We start from the raw sequence: 8,052 nt of genomic DNA, 5'->3' as shown, positions 1-8,052 counted from the left end.
ACCCCTAACCCCGGCTAATCCTCCGCAAGTCCCTGTTATGTCGCAAGTTAGTCTGAATCAGTTGAATAAGCCTCCAGTTGATTAGATTAGAAAATATAGGGCCGAAGAATTTCACGCTACTACGAATGATGATGGTAAAAGAGCTGAGTTCTGGTTAGTCAATACGATAAGAGTATTTGATGAATTGTCTCTGACTCCGAATGAATGCATAAAAATGTCTTGTTTCACTTCTCACTGGTGGAAGACTTTGATATCTGTGGTTCCGAGAGAGCGAGTCACCTAGGATTTTTTCTAAGCTGTATTTCAGAAGAAATACATTAATCAGAGATTCATAGATTAGAAATGTAAAGAGCTTCTTGAATTGAAGCAAGGTCGTATGTCTGTTATAGAATACGAGTGAGAATTTGTAAGACTGAGTCAATATGCTAGAGAATGTGTTTCAACTGAAGCAATAATGTGCAAAATATTTGAGGATGGTCTGAATGAATATATTCTTTTGTTAGTTGGGATTCTAGAGATAAAAGAATTCGTTGTTCTTGTTGAACAAGCCTGTAAAGCTGAAGAGCTCGGGAAAGAGAAAAGAAAAGTTGATTCTGAAGCTAGAGACATGAGAAAGAGATCTACAAGCAAATCATTTCAGTCTATGTCAAGGAAATTTCGAGATGATTATAGCTGTTCAAAGGCTAAAGTGGGACATTCGAGTAGAGAGCGTGCTAGATCACATTCGAGCTTCAGAGCTCTAGCTACATCTGTTGCTAGTTTTGGAAATGTCAAATCTGATTGTCCTGAGTGCAAACATTGTGGTAAAAGACATCTTGGAAATTGTAGACTATATGATTAGGCTTGTTTCAAATGTGGATCATTAGATCACTTTATTCGTGATTGCCTACAGTTTGTTGAGCAAGAAATGGTATAAAATCCGAGGCCAAGTGGCAATGCATCTCGTAATAGACCTCCCAAAAATACGGGTAATGTGAGTGTCAGTCAGAGGGGAACAAAAGACACTACTGTTAGATCCGAGGCTCGTGCACCTACCAGAGCTTATGCCATTCGAGCTCGTGAGGAAGCTTCATCTCCAGATGTGATTACGAGTACTTTTACTCTTTACAATACTTCTGTGATTGCTTTGATAGATCCAGGATCAACACATTCGTATATATGCATAAATTTAATATCCAGTAAGACTTTTCATGTAGAGTCTACTGAATTCGTGATTAAAGTATCAAACCCCCTAGGTAAAAGTGTCTTAGTTGACAAAGTGTGCAAGAATTGTCCGTTGATGTTTCAAGACATTTGTTTTCCGGGTGATTTGATGTTATTACCCTTTGATGAGTTTGATATTATTCTGGGTATGGATTGGTTAACTTTACATTAAGCTGTTGTGAATTGCAAACGAAAAACTATTGATTTGAGATGCAAGAATGATGAAATAGTCCGAATTGAATCTAGTGATTTGAATGGATTGCCTGTTGTAATATCTTCGATGAAAGATCTGAGTATTGTGAGAAAAGGTTGTCAAGCTTACTTTGCTTATGTGATTGATTCGAAAGTGTCAAAAAAGAAAATTGAATCAGTACCTGTTGTCTGTGAATTCTCTAATGTGTTTCTTGAAGAACTTCTAGGATTACCTCTATTTGAATTTGGCATTGAGTTAATATTGGGAACTACTCCGATTTTGATAGCTCCGTATAGAATGGCACCGATCGAACTAAAATAATTAAAATCTCAGTTGCAACAGTTGATCAATAGAGGGTTTGCTAGACCGAGTTTCTCACCTTGGGGTGCTCCTATTCTGTTTGTGAAAAACAAAGACGGTACGATGAGAATGTGTATAGACTATCGTCAGTTGAATAAAGTGACTAACAAGAATAAGTATCCTCTGCCTCGAATTGATGATTCGTTTAATCAATTGAAAGGAGCTACACTGTTTTCGAAGATACATTTCAGATCAAGCTATTATTAGTTGCGAGTAAAAGATTCAGACATTTCAAAAACTGCATTTAGAACGAGGTACGACCACTATGAGTTTTTAGTTATGCCTTTCGGATTAACTAATGCACCTACTATCTTTATGGATTTGATGAACAAAATTTTCAGACTGTATTTAGATCGATTTGTTGTCGTACTCATCGATGACATATTGATTTATTCATGTGATGAATCTGAGCATGCCGAACATTTGAGAATAGTGCTACAGACTTTGCGAGATAAGCAATTGTATGCAAAGTTTAGTAAATGTGAATTTTGGTTACGAGAAGTCGATTTTTTGGGCCATATTGTATTAGCATCAAGTATCCGAGTTGATCTGAGCAAAATTTAGGCTATTTTGGATCAGAAGCCTTCGAGAAATGTTTCCGAAGTCCGCTATTTTTTGGGACTTACTGGTTATTACCAAAGATTTTTAAAAGGCTTTTCTATGATTGCAACTCTGTTAACGAAACTGCTTCAGAAAGATGTGAAGTTTGAATGGTTCGAAAGTGTCAAAAAAGCTTTGATCAATTGAAAGCCCTATTGACTGAAGCTCCAGTGTTAGTACAACCTGAATCGGGTAAAGAATTTTTGATTTATAATGATGGTTTGTTGAGCGGTTTGGGATGTGTTTTGGTGTAGGAAGGTAAAGTCATTACTTATGCTTCGAGACAGTTAAAGCCGCACGAAAAGAACTATCCAATGCACGATCTAGAATTAGCTATGATTGTATTTGCTTTGAAAATTTGGGGCCACTATCTGTTTGGTGAGAAATGTCATGTTTATTTTGATCATAAGAGTTTGAAATATCTGATGACTCAGAAAGATTTGAATCTTCGATAGAGAAGATGGTTAGAACTGTTAAAAGACTACAAACTTGTGATTAATTATCATCTTGGAAAAGCAAATGTTGTTGCTGATACTTTGAGTCGAAAATCACTGTTTCCTCTACGTGAGATGAATGCTCATTTGGTTATGTCTAATGATGGTTTAGTTTTAGCCGAATTAAAAGCAAGACCACTATTCATTCAACAGATTATCGAAGCTCGGAAGATTGATAATGAGATTTTAGTAAAATGAGACAATGTGAATTGGATTCTGATTCTGAATTTCAAATTGATAATGACGATTGTTTGAGATTCTGAGATCGAATTTGTGTTCTGAGAAATCCAGAATTGATTCAGATGATTTTGAATGAAGCTCACAATAGTCGTTTATCTTTTCATCTGGGTAGTACGAAAATGTATAATGATCTGAAACAATTTTATTGGTGGCTTGGTATGAAGCATGATATCTTTGAATTTGTTGCGAAATGCTTAATCTATCAGCAAGTTAAAGCTGAACATCAGGTGTCATCGGGTTTTTTACAACTGATTATGATTCCTGATTGGAAATGGGATAATGTAATGATAGATTTTGTTTCAGGTTTGCCCCTATCTCCGAGAAAGAAAGATGCAATTTGGGTACTGGTTGATAGATTGACGAAATCAGCCCATTTTATTCCGGTACAATTTGATTACTTGCTTGATAAGTTAGTTGAGTTATATATTTCCGATATTGTGAGATTGCATGGTGTGCCATTATCTATTGTGTCAAACAAAGATCCGAGATTCACATCACGGATTTGGAAGAAATTGCAAGATGGTTTGGGTACAAAATTGCATTTCAGTACTGCTTTCCAGTCACAAATGGATGGTGAGAAACCGTAATTTATACATATTTTTACTCCATGCTTAACACATTTTATGGATGATTTTTCCTTAGAATTGGTGAATTCGATGCTCCTAAATGCCTTAATTTCATGTTTTATACTTAGGTGAGCATAAGAGAGCAAAAGAAACGAGAAATGGGCCAAAAAGGGGAAAATGGGCCTACGTACGAAATCAACACGGCCTGGATCTCCTCACACAGGCTAACCACACGACCGTGTCAATTTGGCAGAATCGAAGCACGACTCACACGGGTGGACCACACGCCCGTGCCTATTTAACAAGCTTGACCACAGCCTAAAGTAAAAGCACACGTGCGTGTCCCTGCCGAGCCCAAGTTTAGTCCAATTCGGAAAAGGCCAATTTTGAGGGTTCTTAGGCATTCCAAAGCCTATAAATACACCCTAAAGGAAGAGGAAAAGGGGAGGCATAGGGAGGAAGGAAGTAATTACTCGAAGGAAGCCGATTGATCCATCTTAGAAGTCGGATTCATCGTCAAGACTGAAGATCTCCCCTCAATTTCCCTTCAGGTATTTTGGGTTTTCTTTATGTTTTGTATTCATTATTCTTCTGATATGTTTTCCTTTTTAGTTATGAACTAAATCCCATAAATACCTTAGGGGAATGAAACCTAAGATGAATCTTGTTATTATTTTTTGAATTGTATAATAAATATTTGACTTGTTCTTAATTATGTGTTCTAAATTCTTGTTTTGATATTCCAGGATATTGATTCAAGTTAAGCTCTTATTCAGAGGAGGAATAAACCCTGTCTAAGAGTACAATTGTCATAATTAAGCGGAGTTGATTGCGCGCCTAGAGATAGGGTGACAAGATTTTTTCGGATTAAGGTCAAACCTAATAAGGGGATCCATAGATCGAGTTAATGCAACCCTAGGAAGTTAATTAGAAAAAGATTTCAATTATTCAACCTAGGGTTAGACGTTGTTGTCTCAAGAGAGATAATAATATAACTTAGGGATTTCTACGGATCAAGTCAAATGAATAAATCGTCCGATTCGGAGTCAGAATAACAAGTGAAGTCTAGGTGGATTTTTCGTTAGGTATTGTCTCAATCAATCGAGTTTTCCAAAAGTAATTCCCCAATTCTATTTTCTGTAAATTCTTAGTTTAGTTAATTAGTTAGTTAAAACAAACCCCATTATTCTTAGGCTAATAATAAAAAGACAGTCATTACTAGTACTTTTAGTTCCTTTGGGTTTGACAATTTGGTCTTGCTAAAACTATACTACTGTTCGATAGGTACCCTTGCCTTCATCGTGATAATAGTTACAAGAACGATTAATTATAAATTTATAAAAATTATCACACAAAATCACGTAACAAGTTTTTGGGGCCTTTGCCAGGGAACTAAGATATTAGGAAGACTCAGTTTTTATTACTTTAGCCATTTATTTTTCTTGCAAGTTAATTTTATTTTTATTATTATTTATTAATTTACTTTTTCTTCCTCTTGGCAGGTTTTTATAGTTTATGACTAGAAGAAACTTGTCAGGACCACTACTTTTTGACAGTGAGATCGATCGCACAGTTCGCAGAAACCAAAAAGAAATAAGGTGAAGCTTAAGATACATAGAGAACGAGCAAGAGGACGATATTCAAACCATGACCGAGGAGATGGCTGAAAACCAAGAAAATCCGCTACCTCCTGCAATTGCTATTAATCAAAATATTGCTTCGCACACTATGTATGATTATGCTAAACCTAATTTAACAGGAACTGAGTCAAGTATAGTTAGACCTGCTGTTGCTGCAAATAATTTTGAACTGAAACCTAACATAATTCAAATGATACAACAGTTTGTTCAGTTTGATAGTTTGCAGGACGAGGATCCCAACGCTCACTTGGCAAATTTCCTAGAATTTTGCGATACATTTAAAATCAACGGCATTTTTGATGATGCCATACGTCTTCGGTTGTTTCCCTTTTTGTTAAGGAATAAGGCTAAACAATGGTTGAACTCGTTACCACGAGGGTCAATCACTACTTGGGAACAAATGACCTAAAAATTTTTATTAAAATATTTTCCATCAGCTAAAATAGCCAAATTACGTAATGATATCTCTTCTTTTGTGCAGATGGATTTAGAAACACTCTACGATGCATAGAAGAGATACAAGGACCTTTTGAGAAGGTGCCCTCACCATGGGTTACCGCTTTGGCTACAGTTTAAAACGTTCCATAATGGCCTGAATCCTTCGACTCGGCAGATGACTGATGCAGCCGCTGGAGGAACTATCAATAATAAGACACCTAAGGCGGCTTACGAATTTATTGAAGAGATGTCACTGAATAACTATCAGTGGCAAGTTATGAGAACAAAGCCGATGAAAGCAGTCGGTGTCTTCAACCTCGACGCGGCTACTATGCTATCTAACCAAGTAGAACTCTTAAATAAAAAGATTGACGGTTTGTGTGGTTCTACTCAGGTACATCCAATGATGAGGTGTAATTCGAATGGAGGAGGAGCATGCATAGAATATGAACCCTTCAACCCTAGCATCGAGGAGGAACAAGTCCAATATATGGGTAACAATAACTCTAGACCCCAAAATAACCCATATAGTAACACTTATAATGCAGGTTGGAGGAACCACCCAAATTTCTCCTGGGGTGGTCAAGGGAATCAAAGGCCACAGAATCCTCCGGGTTTTCAACAACCACCCTATCAACAGGAAAAGAAACCGAACCTTGAAGAGATGCTATCTAAATTTATCTCGGTGACAGAAATTCATTTTCAAAATACCGAGACAGCACTTAAGAATCAACAAGCATCGATCCAAGGGCTCGAAACTCAGATTGGACAGCTTGCCAAGATGATTTCTGAACGACCACAAGGTAGCAGCCAAGCAACACAGGATCTAACCCAAGGGAGCAACTCAACGTGATTACCAGTCAAGATGAGGAAGGGTTAGTCACACCTGAACCAGAACCAAGGCAAGAAATTGAGATAAGCAAAGGTAAAGGTGAGGTAGACCACAATGAGCAGAAACTGGTAAGTACAGAATACAAGCCTCGTGTGCCATACCCTAACGTGACAAGGAAAGACTGCTCAGATGAACAAATTGGTAAATTCCTTAAACTCTTAAAAAAATTACACATTAACTTACCATTTATTGAACTCTATCACAGATGCTAAATGCAATGAAATTTTTAAAGGAGCTTTTAGCAAATAAGTGAAAGCTGGACGAGGCATCGCATGTGGAGCTAAACGCAGTTTGCTCAGCTATTCTGTAGAATAAGCTACCTAACAAATTAAAAGATCCAGGGAGTTTTACAATTCCTTGCTTAATTGGTAGTTTAGATGTTAATAATGCATTAGCTGATTTAGGGGCTAGTATTGACGTCATGCCCTACAAAATGTTCAAACAATTAGGTCTTGGGAAACCCAAACAAGCTAGGATGAGCATTCAATTAGCAGATAAAACTATAAGATTTCCTAGGGGTATTATTGAAGATGTGCTAGTTAAAATCGATAAATTTATATTTCCCGTTGACTTCATTGTTCTAGACATAGAGGAGGATAGCAACACTCCTTTGATTTTAGGAAGGCCCTTTTTAGCAACTGCTAAAATGATTATTGATGTTGGCACAGGTGAGCTCATATTTTGTGTGGGAGACGAAAAATCACCCTTCAAGCTCGCAATTCTGGCAACACATCGAAAAATTGAAGGTGTTTGTCTAAACCATTCTACTAAAACTGACAATATGGTGCAACCTACTTTGCAAGAAATGAGTCTGAAGGAAGTACATGAGCCACTATCAAGCAATAGTAGAGGACCTATTCATGAAGAATGAAGGCTACAAATCGAGGAGCTAGATGAATGGCGGACACATAAATTGAGAACACACGATAAACCAAAACTACGCTAGGATGAGCTCAATACCTTTCCAAATCAACTTAAGGTTGGAGATAAAGTTTTATTAGATGTTTTAGATCCTCACATTGTCACTACCAAACCGAATAAAGAAATCCCTCTTACAGTACTTAGCATTTCCCCATTCGGTACAGTTGAGGTAAATCATCCCAAGTTCGACAATTTTAAGGTAAACAATACCCGCCTAAAACCTTATTTTGATGAGATTCACAGCAGGAATGAGGAGTATAAACTCCTCGAACCACCATGACCATTCAATGGAAAGGTAACTCGAGCTTAGACTATAAATAAGCACTTCTCGGGAGGCAACCTGAGCACTAACAATATTAATTTCTTAAAATTTTAGTTTTAAAATCTAACATACTAACCAAATCATTGAGCACAAGCTTTTCAGAACCATACGGTTAGTAACATGGGCTTGCTGTAGGCCGTGCACATACCACGGGATGTAACACGGCCGTGCAATACGGCCGTG

The 8,052-nt window shown here is 37.2% G+C and overlaps 1 non-coding gene across 1 annotated transcript; it reads right to left on the bottom strand.

Moving 5' to 3' along the window:
- Positions 1 to 5,744: 5,744 nt before the first annotated feature.
- Positions 5,745 to 5,851, bottom strand: LOC121227762 (small nucleolar RNA R71). Its single transcript, XR_005925285.1, has one exon. It is a non-coding gene; the product is annotated as a small nucleolar RNA R71 (small nucleolar RNA).
- Positions 5,852 to 8,052: the final 2,201 nt, after the last annotated feature.

This window comes from Gossypium hirsutum, chromosome A03 (genome assembly GCF_007990345.1).
Source record: "Gossypium hirsutum isolate 1008001.06 chromosome A03, Gossypium_hirsutum_v2.1, whole genome shotgun sequence".
Taxonomy (NCBI): Eukaryota; Viridiplantae; Streptophyta; class Magnoliopsida; order Malvales; family Malvaceae; genus Gossypium; species Gossypium hirsutum.
This window is presented reverse-complemented; position numbering and strand designations above follow the sequence as displayed.